The following is a 20,736-nucleotide window of genomic DNA, read 5'->3' as shown; positions in this document are numbered from 1 at the left end:
CGACATCAATTGCGACAACAACGGCCAGCGACCGGACACCGTTCGCCAGCCATCTTCACTTTTTAAACCAACGTATTCCCGTCAAGACGTAACGAACACCACCGGCCCACTCATTCTGCGGTCCGATCATCCTCGTGGTCAATAGTCAACTTATAGTTTTTTGTATTGTCATCCATACTCGTAATGTACGAAATGATGGGCTAAGCGACGACGTCGGGCCCGATGTCGGGCGAAGCCTCCGTTTTCCCAATGACCGACGCCGTTGGGCCATGTCGACCACGTGTCTTGGGGGTCGACGGCCAACTGGCCAGCCTATCCCAGCCGTCGGTCATCCACACTTTCGTCATCCAGCCACAACTCAAGTCATCATCATTTGTGTAATGTACAAAACTATTTCCCCCAATATTCCCCCCTTTTCATTTTGATTATGTATCACAACTTTTTCTTTTCTTTTTTCATTTTGATTATGTATCACTACAACGTATTTCTATTTATGCTCCATTTTTCCTCATAGGTGCCCCGGTAACCGTCATGCGGAGCCGTGGGTATTTTCCTTTAACACATGTAATAGTATAATGTGTCATACCGACGTATGATGATTATTCCGTGCCGGTAACCGCTTGTCGGAGCCGTAGCATTATATTATATACTTTTCCCTGTATTTTGTGCATTTTGCCATGTGCATTATATTATATACTTTTCCCTGTATTTTGTGCATTTTGCCATGTGCATTATATTATATTCTTTTCCCTGTATTTTGTGCATTTTGCCATGTGCATTATAGTATATACTTTTCCCTGTATTTTGTGCATTTTGCCATGTGCATTATATTATATATTATTTATTACCATAGTTACCCATAGTTATCCTAAGACTTTACGCCCATTATTTTATTAATATAAAATTTTTTGTTTGTTTTCCTCCTTCTAAATAAATCTTTGGCGTTCATTCGCCACTGCGTGTATCAAAGCCTGTGAGTTCCACCGACTTGACCCTCGGGTCTCACGCGGTGCGGCTCGCAAGTCACGAGGAAAGTGTTCCCCTTTACTCGTGGGTGGTTTACGGAGCCCTAAAAAGCTCCGTAATCTCACACACTTAACCAAAACGCTCGAAAATACACGGCATTCCGGACGCGTCGGGGTCTGTATCAGTTCCGAGTCCTCCCCTTTGGCCTTAAGAACAGCCCCATGACCTTTGTACGTTTAATGAACGAAGTATTGAGAGGGTACCTGGATGAGTTCGTCCACGTATATCTTGATGATATAGTGGTGTTTTCAAATACTACGGACGAACACCAGTGCCACTTGGACAAAATCCTGGAGCGTCTACAGAGACACGTGTTATATGCCCACACTATAGACTATAGAGACGTTTGTTTTACAGAATATAATAACGCCTGTATGTAGTAGGCGTCTTATCTTAGTTATTTTGCTTTTGCGCGACAAGACGATAGTATCAGTCCTGTCGGCAGTTCAGTCTGAAACTCGACTCATTCGAGCTAAGTAGTGTGCTTGCTTATAGTATAAATTACATGTCAATTTAAAAACTAATAAAGTATATAATATCAATCATCATTTAAATCTAAAACGTGTGTTCTTTTATTAATAAATTATTTAATAACATCTGATTATCACCCACTACACAGAGAACGGTTTCAACAAATTGTCGTCTTCGGATACAACCGGAGACACAATATAAAATATAACGGGACATCACAGGCGTACGCGGTGGCGTTCATAACATTGGTGGCAGCGGTAGCCGTTTTAATTTTCATTTCTTTTGAAAGAAATTCTGTCTAGTGAGTAATATATTCAAATAATTTTTATAAATAAAAAAAAAGTGAACACGAGTGAATAAATTCACACGGAGGCGCTTTTACCTAAAGATTGGTGAGGAAACTATTCTATAGTCCCCGATATTTACGCCACACGCATCTACAAATACACCGTAGGAGGTGCTACTTGTTTTATATCACCTACGTAAAAACGGTATCAACATAATATTTCATTATAAATACACAATCAACACGTATTGTCGATACAAATACGCACACTTGTACAATAAGCTACACTACATCTCGTCTACATCGATTAATTAGTAAACAGAAATTAATTAATCGTTCAAATTAAACAAAACCCACCAGTGTGGTCTCCGCGCATACCGGTTTCGGAGCGTAGAACTTCAAACGAAATAACTTGAAAACTACGTGGGAACGACACCGAGAGACGTGGCGAGTTCAACAAGGGATCCAGATAGTCTGTCAAAGAAGTCAATTATTATGCAGTCCGGAGTAATAACAAAGACCGTCATACTGTAAGTAAAAAAAAAAAAAATAATAATAATAATAATAAAATATAAATATTTTTATGTTATAATAATATTATTATCACTAACTTGAATAATAGAATAAAATTTCTTTATTTTTTTTTATTATTAACCTACTGACATAGTAACATAATTGTAATTTTTTTTTATTATTATTATCGTTTTGTTTTGTTTTTATTATACATTATAATAACAAATTGACACTTTTAATGTATGTCTACTCAATCAAGTAGTGGTAATAGTAGCACTGATAGGAGCCCAGATACATCTACAGTAAATAAAGATTATAATACTCCTATACCAAATAACTTTGACAATAATTTAATATATACTGGCCCAAATACTAGGTCGCGAACACACCAAAATAAAAGATACCATAGGAAATCTAGAAGTGTAGAATCATTATTCTCGGATACTAGAGGGAATATTTCAACTTCAGTACCTTCGGATCAAATTGGTGAAGATAACCCACCAAAACAATTAAATAAAAATACCGAACTACTAGGTTTAAAAATTTTGGGGGTGGATAATTCGTGTACCATTTCCAAAATGAACAATACAGTTCTTTCATTAGAAACAGCCATTAAATTGGTTCCTTTTTTCAATGGTGAAGATTCAGCTGATATCTATCCTTATCTTAGCGCATGTGATTTCGTAATGTCTAATGTCGATAACAATATAAAGCCAGTTTTGTTACAAGCTATTCGTACAAAATTAAGTAAAAAAGCTTTTGCGATAACTCAACATCGCGATGTAGAAGATTGGGCAGGACTTAAACATTTACTCGAATCAAATTTTTGTGCTAAACGTACACCAGGGTATCTACAACTTGAACTTACATCAACAAGACAGTCTCAAGGAGAGTCAATTCATGAATATTCTACAAAAATTGAAAACCTACTCAATGAATTATGTAATGTGAGCACAAAGGGAAAACCAACCACAGATGCCACAGCAATACGTACATATATAAAAGAAATTACATTAACGACGTACGTAGAAGGATTATTACCTCATTTAAGAACAGTGATTAAATCAAGAAACTTTGAAACACTGGAAGATGCAATGAAGGCAAGTCTTGAAGAGCAGAAAATTTACCAATCATCAAAAGAGACTCAACGAATACTTAAAGGAGGAAACCAAGGCAAAAATAACAATCAAAAGTATTGCGAAATTTGCAATCGTAATAACCATTTTACAAATCAATGTAGATATGGAAATCGCAGTCAAGATACTGGCCAGCAAAAGTTTCAATCAAAAGTACATTCAAATCCAAATAATAAAGATGTGAAAAAGATAACATGTACTTATTGTAATAAACCGGGACACTCCGAAGATGTATGTTACAAAAAGAAAAAAACAAATAAATCCAATGGACAGTTTTCGGGAAACGGGCCAAGACCGAATGGCTCGGGCAACCAATCGGTCAAAGCATTAAAAACAATAGCCTTAAACCTGCAAGAACCTTGTCATTCAGAATCAAATTAATTGATAATCATGCTTTATATAAAATTCCACAATGTACAAAAGAGATCGTAAAACTACTTGTAGACACAGGGGCCGATCTTAATTTAATAAAACTAGATGCTCTTCACGATGATGTTCAAGTATCAGACACAAAAATATTCATGTTACAGGGGATAAATGATCAAACGGTTAAGACTATGGGATTTACAATGTTGACAGTCATAAATGGAAATCAATCTTCCGAAAGTGAATTTCATGTAGTTCCGACAAATTTTCCAATTATAGGCGATGGTATTTTGGGGAAACCATTTTTAATGGAGAATCAAATTGTCATTGACGTAGGAAAAGGGGAAATTACATCAACATTAGATGACGTCACAACTATTCCAGCTAGATGTGAAACAATTATTCCAGTAGATGTGTCAGATCTACAAATTCAAGAACATCAGAGCATACTAGTTTACGCTCAAAATATAAATAATGAAATAATATGTGGAAATATATTAAATAAAGTAAAAAATCATCAGATTCTCATAAGTATAATTAACCCAGCAGAAACTCAGATTGTGGTACCTATACCAAAACTAACAGATTTATCACACGAAATTATAAATGAAGAATCGATAAAACATTTTGTACATACTAATAAAGTAACAAAAAATGAACAAAATAGGATTCAACTTCTAAAGAGCTTACTCAAAACAGATCATATGAATCTTGGAGAAAAAGTATCAATTGAAGAATTGTGCAGTGAATTTTCTGACATATTTTTTCTCGAAGGAGACAAAATTACATGTACAGACGCTGTATATCATGAAATAAAAACACCAGGAACAACACAACCCATCTATCAACGACCTTATAGACTTCCATATTCACAAAAAGAAGAAATAGATAACCAAATTGAAAAATTGGAGAAAGATGGAATAATCGGGCCCAGTGATAGCCCATGGAATGCTCCATTGCTGGTAGTGCCAAAGAAGATCGATGAATCAGGTGGACAAAAATACAGAGTTGTAGTTGATTTCCGTAAATTAAACAACCTTACTGTGGGAGACGCTTTTCCAATGCCTGATGTCAATACAATCTTGGATCAATTGGGAAATGCAAAATATTTCTCTTGCTTAGACATGGCGAGTGGTTACCATCAAATTCCAATGCGACCGGAAGACAGACAAAAAACAGGTTTTAGCACCGAAAAGGGCCATTTTGAGTTCAACAGAATGTGTTTTGGACTGAAAGGAGCTCCGGCAACTTTCCAAAGACTTATGAATCAAGTACTTATTGGTCTCAACGGTGTGAAATCTTTTGTTTACCTGGATGATGTAATCGTTATTGGAACATCTATTAAAGATCACGAAAATAACTTACGAGATGTATTTAAAAGATTTCGTAAATATCATTTGCAACTTCAACCACTGAAATGCCAATTCTTAAGTAAAGAAGTAAGTTATCTTGGTCACTTGATAACTGATGAAGGAATAAAACCAGATCCAAAAAAGATATCGTGTGTAACTAATTATAATACTCCAACAAATGCTAAAGAGCTAAAATCATTTCTTGGATTAATAGGTTATTATCGAAAATTTATAAAAGATTTCAGTAAAATATCAAAACCATTAACATCTTTATTAAAGAAAGATCAACAGTTTATTTGGACAGATGCTTGTGAAGACGCATTTCAAACATTTAGAACCATATTGACCAGGGAACCAATACTTCAATTTCCTGACTTTTCTCGACCTTTCAATATTACAACAGATGCCAGTAATTGTGCAATAGGAGGAATATTATCGCAAGGAAACATTGGGTCAGACTTGCCAATTTCCTATGCATCGCGCACATTGAATAAAGCTGAGATTAATTATAATACTACTGAAAAGGAGCTGTTGGCAATAATTTGGTCGGTTAAACAATTTCGCCCTTACATCTACGGACGAAAATTTAACATCATAACGGACCACAAACCTCTATCGTGGATGTTTGGTGTTAAGGATCCAGGCGCTCGTCTTACTAGGTGGCGACTTCTGCTAGAAGAATACGACTATTCAGTCATTTATAAACCAGGAGTACAGAACACAAATGCTGACGCTCTTAGCAGAATAGCAGTTTCTACTACCACGGCAATTACGCCTCAATCGACTAGCGAATATCAGAAATTTCTTGAAGAAATATCCCAACGTGTCATCATAAACAATAATGTTACTGAAACAGCGGGTAATTTATTCGATGCTGCAGATGATTATGCATTAGGAAATTGTGTTTCTCAAGATTTCTGTATGAAAAAAGGGATAGGTCTCGAATTTAGAAGAAAATTTGGTCAAATTAAAAAACTAAAAAATCAAAATAAACGGGTAACAGAAATAGCTCCGTTACAAGTAAATGGAAAAACTATTATTTACCTAATTACAAAAGAAAAACATTGGCAGAAGCCTTCTAATGAAAAAATGTTTTTAACTTTAAAAAATTTACGAATTTTCTGCGATTCAAATAAAATAAAAAAACTCGCATTACCAAAAATATCTTGTGGATTAGATCAATTAAATTGGTCTGAAATACGCACAATGATTCGATTCCATTTTAAAGGCTCTGAAACCAAAGTACTAGTGTTCATTGATGACACATATACAGAAGAAGATAAATATAAGATTATAGAAGAATTTCACAATTCACCACTTGGAGGTCATCAAGGAATTTCCAGAACAATCAAAAGAATAAAACAACAACATACATGGAAAGGATTGAAAAAAGATGTGCAAAATTTTATATCGTCATGTCAATCATGCCAGCGAAATAAAACCCTTAATAAAACCGTCAAACAACCCATGGTTATAACAACTACATCTTCAAAACCCTTTGAACGTATATTCCTAGATATTGTTGGACCAATCACCACGTCTAAAAAAGGAAATAATTATATATTGACACTACAGGACGATTTAACAAAGTTTTCTGCTGCATATCCGTTAGTATCTCATGATGCGAATTCGGTATCGAAAGCATTCGTTGAAGGTTTTGTATGCCAACATGGAATACCGGAGTCAATCTTAACAGATTGTGGTACAGAATTCATGGGTAAAATATTTACTGCCTGTTGTAAGCTATTGCAAATAGATAAACTGCACACGACACCATATCATCCTCAATCTAATGGTGGACTTGAAAGGTCACATCAAACGTTAGCCGCTTATCTTCGACATTATGTCGATAAGCATCTTGATGACTGGGATGACTATGTACCATATGCAATGTTTGTATACAACACAACGATACATACAACAACCAAACACCAACCATATGAATTAATATATGGATTCTCTGCCTCAATACCACATACATTAAGTAGAACTCCTCAACCTAGATACAACTACAATGATTATGTCTTCGAGTTGAAACAAAAACTTCAAGAGTCACACAAACTAGCTCGAGAAAACATATTATTAAGTAAAGAAAAATCCAAAGAAACATATGATCAAAATCGACGTGAAATTAACTTCAATGTAGGTGATCGAGTTTGGATAAAAAATCACCAACCGAAAGGCAAATTAAGTCCTAAATGGCTTGGACCGTATTTGGTTACTCAATTAGAAGACAATGAAAATGTCATAATACAAAAAGAACGAAAAGAAGTGAAAATGCACATAAACGAACTTAAACCGTGTTTCCCATAAAATAAAATAATAATAATAAAAAAAAAAAAAAAAAAAAAAAAAAGGGATAGTGTAATATAATATAATTTCGTATTATTAAATTTAAGTGTAAAAAAATAAAAAATATAATAATAATAATAGTATAATATATTTTATATATTAACTTGTAGTCAAATAATACACAATGGTGTTTCAGAATAATATGTATGATGGAAAATCTTATTAAAACAGAACCCTTGTACAACATCTCGTATGCAAAAGAATCACCAGGAATCTACTTCGACTATATCTCCGACATGCATACAACAGCTGCAAATTGGGAGATAGCAGTATATTTAAATGTCTCCATTTATCAGGCACATTATTTACAAATCAAAAATTTTCAGAAAGAAACTCTAACACTTTGTAATGAAGCGACCGAAAGTTTTTCAAATGAATGCAGTTTCTTATGCTTAAAAAAGAAATTTTATACATCTGAAATTTGTTCGTTGTTTAAGACTACATCAGAAAAAGTTCTGAACGAATTTGAATTTGAGACTAACAAATTAGTCCAAATAGTTGAAGAACAGGATCATTCAAAACATAAACGTGATGTAACCAACAGTATAAAAGAAATGATATATACTCTGTTCGGGTATATAAAAATAGACGATGTTTATAAATTATACTCAAATATTAGAACAATGATAAAAAGTGGTCAGAAATCTCAAAATTTAGCAGAAAGTAAATTAATAATTACTCCTGCGAATACTAATGATGCAATAATGATCAATAAACCAACTATAGACGCAACGACGGAAATACAAAATAACATAAGACAAATTCGACGATTTATTTTATCAGAACGTGAAGAGTTTAGTGATGAAAATATCAAAATTATATTGGAAAATCAAATTTTAAATCTAAAATTAATATATAACCAATATGCTTTAGAAATAGAAAAAATTATTCAAATCTTACATTCGGCTATGTATGGGAAGTTACACCCTTTAGTACTATCATCAAATCAATTGCTAGATGAAATTAAATTGATAAAATTAAATCTTTCACCTGACTTAAACATTCCTGTAAAATTAGATGTATCTGGTATGTCTGAACTGTATAGAATAATGCAAACTACAATCGTTAGAAGTAATGATTTAATTATATTCATCAATACGATTCCCTTAGTATTAAGTAACATGTATAAACTATATAATGTTCTACCAAACCCAGTATATTTAGAAAATAATAGATTTATGTTTATACAACCTAGATTTAAGTTTATAGCCATAACTATTGATCAGGAATATTTTATTAACTTAAGCGAAAACGATGTTAGTTTGTGTACTGATATAAACCGTTTTAAAATTTGTAAAAACTTTTTAGCCAAAAGGGTAGTGACATCAAACGAATGTGAAATAAATTTAATTTCTTATTCAGATATAACAGAATTAACAGATTTTTGTAAAATAAAATACACTTCATTTAAACATGGGATTTTTCATAAGCTCATATCATCAAATTCGTGGATTTTCACGGTAAAACACCAAAATTTAGTTTTAACGTGTTCCAATAAAGATTCAATTACAGAAGTATTAACTGGATCAGGTATATTATCCCTAAGCGAACAATGTTCCGCAATTTCAGGAGGTTATCGCATGATTCCGTTTAGAACTATTTATTCAGAATTAAAATCAGACTTCACACCAACTATGAATTTGACTCAATATATACATAATGTTAACACAATAAAAGAATTTGTAGCCCCAGAAGTGGTATTTTCAAAGTATAAAGATGATAATGAAGTCACTATCCCAAAAGATAATTTATATTATAAGCAATCTTCAATTTATATAAATTATTATGTTATTGGTTTAATTATACTATGTTGTTTACTAACAATTATTCTGTCAATTATAATAATAAGAAAAATATTTAATTTTAAGAAAATTAAAAATGCCAATGTAAACCAACCGAGTTCGACGGAACAAAATGAAGTAGAACTTAAAATAAGAAAAGGAAAATCATTACCCAAAATAATTGTTTAAAAGTAGGATAATGATCTTCCGTCTAACCCGGGGGGTGTTATATGCCCACACTATAGACTATAGAGACGTTTGTTTTACAGAATATAATAACGCCTGTATGTAGTAGGCGTCTTATCTTAGTTATTTTGCTTTTGCGCGACAAGACGATAGTATCAGTCCTGTCGGCAGTTCAGTCTGAAACTCGACTCATTCGAGCTAAGTAGTGTGCTTGCTTATAGTATAAATTACATGTCAATTTAAAAACTAATAAAGTATATAATATCAATCATCATTTAAATCTAAAACGTGTGTTCTTTTATTAATAAATTATTTAATAACATCTGATTATCACCCACTACACAGAGAACGGTTTCAACAAATTGTCGTCTTCGGATACAACCGGAGACACAATATAAAATATAACGGGACATCACAGGCGTACGCGGTGGCGTTCATAACACACGGGTTAACATGCAACATCGAAAAATGCAGTTTCGGATCTACCGAAATATCATTTCTCGGACACCTAGTCATCTCCGACGGCATAGACAAACAACCGGAGAAACTAGAAGGCATCATGCGGTACCCCGCACCAACCAAAGTTAGGGACCTATGGAAGTTCCTGGGCGTCTGCAACTGGTACAGCCAGTTTGTCGACAACTACGCGGACACCATAGCACCACTAACAGACCGGCTCAAACAGGGTACCAAATGGTCATGGAGCGAGACCGAACAGGCGGCATTCAATACAATAAAACGCGCCTTGTACGACTCGCCAAAACTGTCGACACCAGATTACGGAAAACCGTTCTGCCTACAAACGGATGCAAGCGAAATAGGAGCAGGTGCCGTCCTTTTCCAACGGGGTGACAGACCGGACGAAAGACGGATAATCGCCTACGCAAGCAGGAAGTTTAGTGACACACAGAAACGGTACGCCGCGGTTAAACGCGAGTGTCTCGCGATAATTTGGGCAATCGACAAGTTCAGACCATATTTGGAAGCCCACCGTTTTGACCTTTACACGGCAATGCAGCCCTAACGTGGCTCCACCGAGCCAAAAACACAAACTCCAAGTTAACCAGGTGGGCACTACAACTGGCTAACCTGGACTACCTGACCACGCATGTGCCCGGCGTACAGAACGAGGCGCCGGATATGCTATCACGGAATCCGGCACCCGGGCCACCGGTAGACGAGGAACACCTCGAGGAGCGACTAGTAGGGGTACCCACACCACCACACAACACCACTACTAGCGCACCGGCCGACAATCTGTTCGCCACTACGGACCCGGACAAACCAAACAACGACCACACCATCACACACACTATGCTCGCAACTTGACAGACCAACGACCCCAAAATACGAGACATAGTGGACAACGGGACACCGGAAAAGCCGGCGCACAACACCAGAAACGCCACGAGAAAGAATAGCCAATACATTTTTACCGACGGCCTTCTGCGGAAAAAGCTGGGCGAACACACACCCGTAGTCGTACCAAACGACAAAGCACAGAAGGTGATTTGGGTATACCACAACCACGTCCTCGCAAACCACCCAGGTTGGAAAGAAACATACAGGGCGGTAAGACAGCGTTTTTTTTGGAACGGCCAAAAAAACGACATCCGACTGTATGTCAAGTCGTGCCACATTTGCGTGTGTACAAAACCACTGAACGCGCGCGCAGATGACCCGATCTCCGCCAGAAAACCGCGACACCCCTGGGAGGTAATCAGCATAGATCTCATGGGCCCCTACCCGCGTACGAGTAGGGGAAAACAATATTTACTGGTTGCCACGGATTTGTTTAGTAGATGGACCGAAGCATACCCGCTCGGAACAGCCACTACAAAGACAATAACCGAAACGCTGGAAAGAGAATTCTTTTCACGTTTCGGATATCCCCGTGTGTGTTTAAGCGACAACGGCCCGCAGTTCGTATCGAATGACATGTGCAAAGCAATCGAACGATGGGGGGCCGAGGGCTGGACAACTCCGGTATATCATCCGAGGGCCAACCCAGTCGAGCGCCGCAACCAGGAAATAAAAAAAGGAAAAAAGGTCTACGCGCGCTACTCGTCGACGGGAACCACAACACCTGGGACACCAAGATAGCCCCCATACTGTTCTCTATCAGGAATAGACGCAACGACCAGACAGGATACCCACCGTCGGTACTTGTCCTCGGCAAAGAGGGCAAGCGACCCGGGGACTGGGCACTGACTCGGACAGCGGACAACCAGATAGAGCACACAGATAGGGACAGAGCGAAACGGGAAAGTGCCGTACTGGACGTACCACCTGTAACAGGGGGCCAGACGGACACAAAATACCGAACAGGTGACATGGTGTACTATAAAGCGCACCACCTGTTGAGCGCGCACAAAAAGTTTCACGCCGGCTTCGCACCGAAATGGTGGGGACCGGTGAAGCTACACAGACGCGTGGGCAAAGGCGTGTTCCTCACGGACCAACAGCTCGCACGCAAAATCCACGTGTCCTGCTTCAAACGGGCGACGACCACAACACAACCCCGCCCTACACCACCCCACCCACCAACAAGCCCATAACTAAATTCAACAAATTTTAGTCGGAACAACATCCATACCATGGACCAACAACGGCCGACCACACCGCCAACCGCCATACAACAAGCGGCCGAGTTGCTGAAACGTAGCCAGCAACTACTGAGGGCGGCCAGTCTGGAGGAGGCCACCAACACCACCACGGCGGCACGGGTACGCCAGATGACGACGGCACAGCTGCAGCGGGACCCGGTACTATGGGCCGCGTACACAAGGGGGTGGGAGGACCGCACTGAGGTCTTTCGAAAGGCGACGAGCGGTGCCTCCACAACGTTGGTACGCACAAACCGGTCACGTAGTCCCCGGCGAGCGGCAGTACCGGCGTCGACAAGACGACCAGCAGCCACACCACGACCGGCGGCCACGGTGCAACCGATCCGGCCGCTGCTACAGTACCCGGTACCCACACCACGGCAACCACCCACACAGACGCCAACAGCCGCTACCATCACGCGCACACCCGGATCAGCCGTGCCGAACGCCGGAACCAGCAGCGCCTGCGGGACCACCGGGCGAAAAAACAAAATGAGTCCCAGCAGCACCGCCTGGAGAAACCGGCACCAACCACGGCCCCCCCAACCACTAACCCGGTCCACACCGCGGCCACGGCACCGGAGGTAGTAATACCTGCCGGAACAGCCGGGACCACGGAGCAACCAACAGCCGCCTTTTCGCAATCCGTTGATATGGAAATATCAGCGGAAGAGGAGGCGGAACTGTTGGATGGGCCGGACACGCACCTTGGTGACGAGGGGGACATGGAGACCGTGTTCGATAAGTTAGTGTTCGTGGGATTCGATACCAAATGTGGACAAAACATTGTCTAATTTGTCATCTAGACTCATGGTAGAGGAAACAAGACAAACTCAAAGTTATGATGCTGAGAGATATACTGCAAGTAGTAGTGCATTTTCGGCAAAGAAATCATTTGGAACAAATAAAGAAAAACGTACGAAAATTGGCAATTCTGAAAATCGATGGAACAATGATAAAAAACCAGGCAAGTGTAATCATTGTAAAAAACCAGGGCATTGGAGACGTGAATGCCGGATTTTCTTATTAGAACAAAAAGGAAGAAATAAGAGCAACTCAGGAAATGCGTTGGTTGGTGTACAATCAAAGGACATCAAAATCAGTGAGTCAGAAAAATGGTATGTGGATTCAGGTGCTAGCGATCACATGACTAGCAGAAGAGAATGGTTCAGTAACTATGAGTCATTTGAAGTTCAGTTACCAGTACGTATTGGTGATGGCAAACATATCATGGCAATTGGCAAAGGGAATATAAATGTTCAAGCGAAAATCGGTAATATATGGGTTGACAGTCATTTGTCAAACGTTTTACATGTACCTGATCTTAAGGTAAATTTGTTTTCGTGTGGAGCGTGCCTTGACAAAGGTATAAAAATGATGACAGACAGCGATGGATGTACATTTAAAAGGGATAATCAAATAGTTGCTATTGGAGTTCGTGAGAATAAAATGTTTTCAATGGCTCTGAAGACAAAGTCAGTGCAAGAAGCTGAACAAGCAAATATTGCAGTTAAAACTCTCACATTACTACAGTGGCATGAAATGTTGAATCATCAGAATGTCCAATATGTTCGGAGCTACTTGAAACATATGCGGATTCCATTTACAGAAACGAAAAACAAATTTTTCTGCGAAGCTTGCATTTATGGTAAACAACACAGAGAGCCATTTACACTGAGCAATACAAAAACTACAAAACCAGGTTAATTAATTCACAGTGATGTCTGTGGCCCTATGGAGGAAAATTCACTTGGAGGTAAACAGTATTTTGTTATATTCAAGGATGATTATTCTAAATATACATATGTGTATTTTATGAGCCAAAAATCAGAAGTTAAAAATAAATTTGAACTATTTTTAAATACAGTCAAAAATCAGTTAAATATTTCAGTAATTACTTTAAGAAGTGATTGTGGTCTGGAATATAAAAATACTGAAGTAAAAGCCTTATTGGATAAATTTGGAATAAAACATGAGACGAGTGTACCAATTTAGGGTGGTCCTTATTTATAGAAGTAAGAAAAAAATATTTATATTTTTAATGTAAGACCCCCTCATTTTTTTCATTGTTATAAGAAAATAATTTTGGTTAATTTTGGTCGTGACTACTCACTCCCTTCCCGTGCCCCTGGGGGGTTGAAAAATAGCCAACAAGGGTAGTTTTATCATTTTGTCGACCTAACTAAATAAATATGATACCTAGCGAAAAAATGTATAGAACTTAAATTGTAGAACGTAAAGTTTTCAATAAAAAGTTAAAGTATATTATTTATTGTAAGTCTATTACTTTCGAAGAAAAATAACAAAGTACAACATTAAAATTTTTTTTTACCAAATTGATAATTTGTAGTTATTTGAATATATTTGTTGAACGGATGAAATTATAAAAAAACATTTTCTATAAAAGTTATGTAAAATTAAATTTCTCATTAAAAAGGTTATAAGTAAAAAGTTCATATAGTTGTCCATTTTATTGTTATACCGGACTATTGTAACATATTTTAATATTATTGAAGAAAATTATAATTTTGTTATATTAATTTCAGTTAAGTAATTTACTATAAATACCTTTTAATAGGTACGAGATATGATTAGATACAAAGTATGAGTGTTTAATAGTTTTATCTTATCTTATCATGTCCATTATTTAATGGGTATGATAAAATAAGTTGATTTTATACGTATTTCTCAGTTACTGTGGAGCGTATGTTAGTACAGTACGAGTGTCCCAACGTCGTCACGTTGTTTAATATTTGAACAGCTCTAATTTTATTCTATATGTTTAATAGTTTATACCTATTTCTATTTATTGTTCTTTTTAAGTTCTTTTTAAGATTAATAATGGCTGCTAGAATATTACGTGATAAAATATATTTAGTCGATCATTATACTAATGCAATAACTGGAAGCAAATTACCGTCTAATGTTCAAGTATTAAGAACTTTATTCTTCAATCTACGCGTTGTAAAACTTAATGTAAGAGATAGTGCAAAGCTTGTAATAAAAGAAGTGTTGATATTTTGGGAGAAAGCACGAATACCCACTAAAACGGATAAAATTTGTATCAATAAAGTAGAAATGTTATATAATGAATGGAGAGAATTACAAAAACATGCAGGAAGAACAACGGCGAGCCACAAAATAAAAGAACAAAAATTTATTTCTAATCTACATAATATCTTCGATATAGCACACATAGATGCACTAAATATTTTAAAAATAGAAGAAGATAAACAGTTCCTAATAAATCAGCGAAGAGTTGGACGGCCGGGTTTTATGTATGGAGTTGATTATGAAATGCAGCGGAAAGAAGCTCGAATTAAAAAACGGAGAGAGGCAGAACATATAAGACAACAGAACAATGTGAATTTAATAAAAAATGTGGAGGTATTAGAATTATCTTCTAGTAGTGCCGAAGATGAAAATATGGATATGGATATTGTCAATGCAAATACAGATATCAGTGTGAAGCCTATATCACCAACAAAAAGAGGTAAAACTAATATTATCACTCCAAAAGTTGTCGGGGCTTTAGATAAATGCAAAATAAGTGATAGAGACGCTGTTCATATTTTGATAGTACTTTCTGAAGCATTAGGACATGATATAAATGATCTAATAATTAATAGATCGTCTATTCGTCGTTGTCGAATGAATTTGCGTCAAGAAAGAGCAGATATTATTAAAAACAAATTTAAAGAAATAAATTTAAATGCTGCTGTTTTACATTGGGATGGTAAACTACTTCCGGCTCTAACAGGTAAGAATATTATTGACAGACTTTCAGTGATTATTACGAATGGAGATGTAGAGACATTTATTGCAATACCAGAGTTAGAATGTGGTACAGGAAAAGAGCAGGCGTCTGCAATTTATGATACATTATTAAATTGGAATATTCAAAAATCGATAAAAGCATTAAGTTTCGATACAACTGCGGTAAACACTGGTCGACTAAATGGTACATGCATATTATTGGAACAACTTTTGGAAAAAAATTTACTATATTTGCCATGCCGTCACCACATTTTTGAAATCGTTCTTCGTAGTGTTTTTGACGAAAAAATGAGTAAGTCAGTAGGTTGCGATGTACCCATTTTTAAAAGATTTCAAAAAGAGTGGAAAAATATAGACAAAACGAAATTTAAACCAGGTATTGAAAATAAAAAAGTAAATGAAATCCTCAAACCTTATATTAACCATATTGTTTTTTATGCCAAATCAAAATTGTCTGAAAATCAACCACGTGATGACTATAGAGAGTTATTAGAACTAACATTGTTTTTCCTTGGTCACGGTGCTAACCAGACATTCCGTTTACCAGGAGCTTTTCACCACACAAGGTGGATGGCTAAGGCAATATATTGTCTAAAAATATATTTATTTCGCTATGAATTTAAATTAACAAAAATAGAAGAGAAAGGGTTATGTGACATTTCAATATTTTTGGTCTTAGTATATATTGAAGCTTGGTTTGATGCAACGTTAGCTTCGACTGCACCTTATAATGATCTTAATATTTTATTAAAAAACTTTATAACTATAAAACAATTGATGATAGTATATCAAGAGTTTCATTTAATAAATTTAAAAATCATTTATGGTATTTAAGTCTTGAATCAGTTGGTTTAGCTTTTTTTGATATCAATATATCAGTTGAAACAAAAAAAAAAAATGGTTAAAAATCTTAAACTTGAGAAAGAATCACCTGGAATGTGTAAACGAGTTCAAGTAAATGACCAATTTATTGCGTATTTTATGAAATATAAAATTGAACATTTTATATCAAGTGAAACTAATGAATTTTTTAATAGATTCAATTTTGATATTAGTTTCTTTCAAAAAGATCCTTCTACTTGGCCTCTTGACGAATCTTATAAAAATGCTTTTGATATTGTAAAGAAACTAAATGTTGTAAATGATGCGGCGGAAAGAGGTATAAAACTCATTGAAGACTACAACAATTTGTTAACAAAAAACGAAGAACAAAAACAATTAGTACTCAGTAGTCAGTGACTATCGTAGCCATTATCCAGACTGCAAAAAAAATAATTTGAAAAACCCATTATAATTTTATAAATAAGATTGTTCAAATTAATATAAATAGTTAATAATAATTGGTTTGATATATATTTAAGAATTAAGTGTGTAAATTGTATTAAAACATGTTTAGTTTAGTATTAATTAGCATAGAAACATATTTTTTTTATGTATTTATTAGAAGATGACTGTTTTTTTTTTATCTTAGTATTTATAATATTTAATAAATCTGACTCAAACAATGCAATGAAGGATCCAATAAATATTTTACATATAACCTTTTTAATGAGAAATTTAATTTTACATAACTTTTATAGAAAATGTTTTTTTATAATTTCATCCGTTCAACAAATATATTCAAATAACTACAAATTATCAATTTGGTAAAAAAAAATTTTAATGTTGTACTTTGTTATTTTTCTTCGAAAGTAATAGACTTACAATAAATAATATACTTTAACTTTTTATTGAAAACTTTACGTTCTACAATTTAAATTCTATACATTTTTTCGCTAGGTATCATATTTATTTAGTTAGGTCGACAAAATGATAAAACTACCCTTGTTGGCTATTTTTCAACCCCCCAGGGGCACGGGAAGGGAGTGAGTAGTCACGACCAAAATTAACCAAAATGATTTTCTCATAACAATGAAAAAAGTGAGGGGGTCCTACACCAACAATTTCAAAGTTCAAAAATAAGGACCACCCTAGACTGTGCCATACACACCCCAGCAAAATGGAAAGGCGGAAAGATCAATGCGAACAATTGTAGAAGTGGCCAGAACTATGTTATATAGCAAAAATCTATCCAAGACACTTTGGGCAGAAGCAGTGAATACAGTCGTGTATACAATAAATCGTACAGGTAACACAGATCGAGAAGGAAAAACACCTTATGAATTATGGTTCAATAAAACACCACATATAAATCATCTGAAAATTTTTGGTAGCGAAGTATATGCACATATACCAAAAGAAAAACGAAGAAAATTGGATCAAAAGGGTAGAAAAGGTATATTCGTTGGATACTCAGAAGAAACCAAAGGATATCGTATATGCTTTGATGGAAGAGAAATTTCAATAAGCAGAGATGTAATATTCAAAGAGTCAACAAGTCCATCTACAGCTACACAAGTAAAAATCATAAATAAAGAAGAAGAGGAAGAAATAAATTCGGAAGGTGAAGCTGGAGATGAGGAAGACAACAACGACGACGAAGAAAAGTTGGATGATGATGAACAGATACCAATAGGAGCTGGATAGCAAACAAGAATGACACTCAGAGACAGAGGAAAACTCAATAAACCTATAAGGTATAACGATGCATTATTTTCAGCATGTAATGATCCAGTTACATACGAAGACGCTATGACAGGTGACAATTCAGATGATTGGAAGGCAGCAATGAACGATGAAATGTTGTCATTGAATAAAAATAAAACATGGACACTTGTGGACTTGCCTCAAAATAAAAAACCTATAAATAATGGTTGGATATACAAGACTAAATACAAAGCGAACGGAGATGTCGATCGGTACAAAGCAAGGTTAGTAATAAAGGGATGTGCGCAAGTTCATTGAATAGATTTTCAAGAAACGTTCAGCCCAGTAGTGAAATATGATTCTATTCGAGTAATACTTGCGATAGCAGCATCCAGAAAATTAGTACTCAGACAATTTGACATTAAAACAGCATTCTTATATGGAGATCTTGAAGAAGACATTTATATGAAACAGCCTAAAGGTTACGAAGATGGAACACAGTTAGTATGCAAACTTCAACGGAGCCTATATGGGTTGAAACAGGCACCCAGGTGCTGGAACAAAATGTTCAAAAATATGCTGATGAACTTTGACCTAAAGGAAACAAAAGCAGATCCTTGTGTATTCGTAAGTAATAAAAACAATCAATTACTAATTGTCGCTATTTTTGTAGACGATGGACTAATCGCAGCAACAAATAACCAGCTGGTGGACATAATGGTGAAGTATCTAAAGGACAACTTCGAGACGAAGGAAGGTGAACTTGATCATTTCTTGGGTATTGAAATTGATCAGAGACCTGATGGTTCAATTTTCATACACCAATCTTCATATTGCAAGCGCATTTTAGAGAGGTTCAATATGGAAGAAACCAAAGTCCTGCATATTCCCACAGATCCACAACACTCATTAGATCCAAATTTGTCAGGATCATTGGAAGCAGGGGAAGTTCCATACAGAGAAGCAGTTGGAAGTTTGTTGTATCTAAGCCAAATAACAAGGCCTGATATAACTTTTGCAGTAAATCTTGTCAGTCGTTATCTAGAAAAGCCTCTGACAATTCATTGGAATGCGGTGAAACGTATATTTAAATATTTAAAGGGAACATTTAATTATGGTTTAATTTATGATTCTAGTGTAACACCAAAGTTGCGTGGATATAGTGACGCAGACTATGCTGGTGACACAACAACGAGACGATCAACATCAGGATTCATTTTCATGATGGGAGATGGAATCGTAGCATGGTGTTCACAAAGACAAAAATCGGTAGCACTTTCGACTACTGAGGCAGAATACATAGCGCTGAGCCAGTCTATACAGGAACTCACTTGGTTGACGCTACTTATCAGTGATCTTCTGGAGCCACAGGGAGATACACCTGTTTTGTATGCAGACAATCAAAGCGCCATCAAACTAGTGAAAAATCCAGAATACCATAAGCGAACAAAACACATCGATATTCGCTATCATTACATTCGTGAGAAGTTCAGTGAAGGGATGTTTTCTCTGGAGTATGTGCCAAGCAAGGAGCAGTTAGCTGACATATTGACTAAGCCAACTCCACGACCAAGATTCCAGGAACTCAGGGAGATGATGGGAATAAGATATATTAATTCTAAGTTAGGGTATATTGTTTAAGGGGAAGTGTTGAATGTAAACAACACACCCTATATTATGTAGATTATAAGTAAAATTATTCACACTGTAGTACAGCAGACGCTGATTAGGCATTTTGTATTACTAGCATCATATTCGTTCTATGTAGTAGCCTGTAGGACGATTAGTCGTTGTTTTATATTACGCCTCAGAGCACTATAGTTATTCGTATCAATTATACATATTATTATTATATTATTACATATATCCGATCTTATTATTATTTACCTTTAGCTTCTGTGTATCTGGTGTACTTCAACAAAAATTAAAGAAGAAGAAAAATTACATATGATTGACAATACACAACCCGATTATGTGGAAAAAGTATTACATTGGCTGAATAATGAGTTCAATGACATTCCTAATGCCAATGAAAATGTTCATCAACAGAATGAAAATATATTTATTGATGGTTCAACCACAAGTGGTATTATTGGTATTTGCTTTATAACTTAAATACTTAGCTAGTTTTTAATACAATATTATTCATAAGTAGGGCTCTCAGAACTTCTCGCTCTATATAACATTCAATTTTAATTTCAAAATGATTCTCTAATATTTTTATAATTTTTGAATTAATTTACTTTGTATAATATTATGAAGTGCACTTTAATTTTATTCAACTTTTACATTTAACTATGATCAAGTTACAATAAATAGCTCAAAATGTTTAAATTGTGCATTTAATTTACCAGAAAA

The 20,736-nt window shown here is 35.7% G+C and overlaps 1 pseudogene; it reads left to right on the top strand.

Moving 5' to 3' along the window:
• The first annotated feature begins 12,066 nt into the window (after window positions 1-12,066).
• LOC149059771 (uncharacterized) lies at window positions 12,067-12,869 on the top strand (annotated as a pseudogene).
• The last annotated feature ends 7,867 nt before the right edge of the window (window positions 12,870-20,736 follow it).

Source organism: Diuraphis noxia, unplaced genomic scaffold, assembly GCF_037042655.1.
Source record: "Diuraphis noxia isolate RWA-SAM2 unplaced genomic scaffold, SU_Dnox_SAM2 contig0001, whole genome shotgun sequence".
NCBI lineage: Eukaryota > Metazoa > Arthropoda > Insecta > Hemiptera > Aphididae > Diuraphis > Diuraphis noxia.
This window is presented reverse-complemented; position numbering and strand designations above follow the sequence as displayed.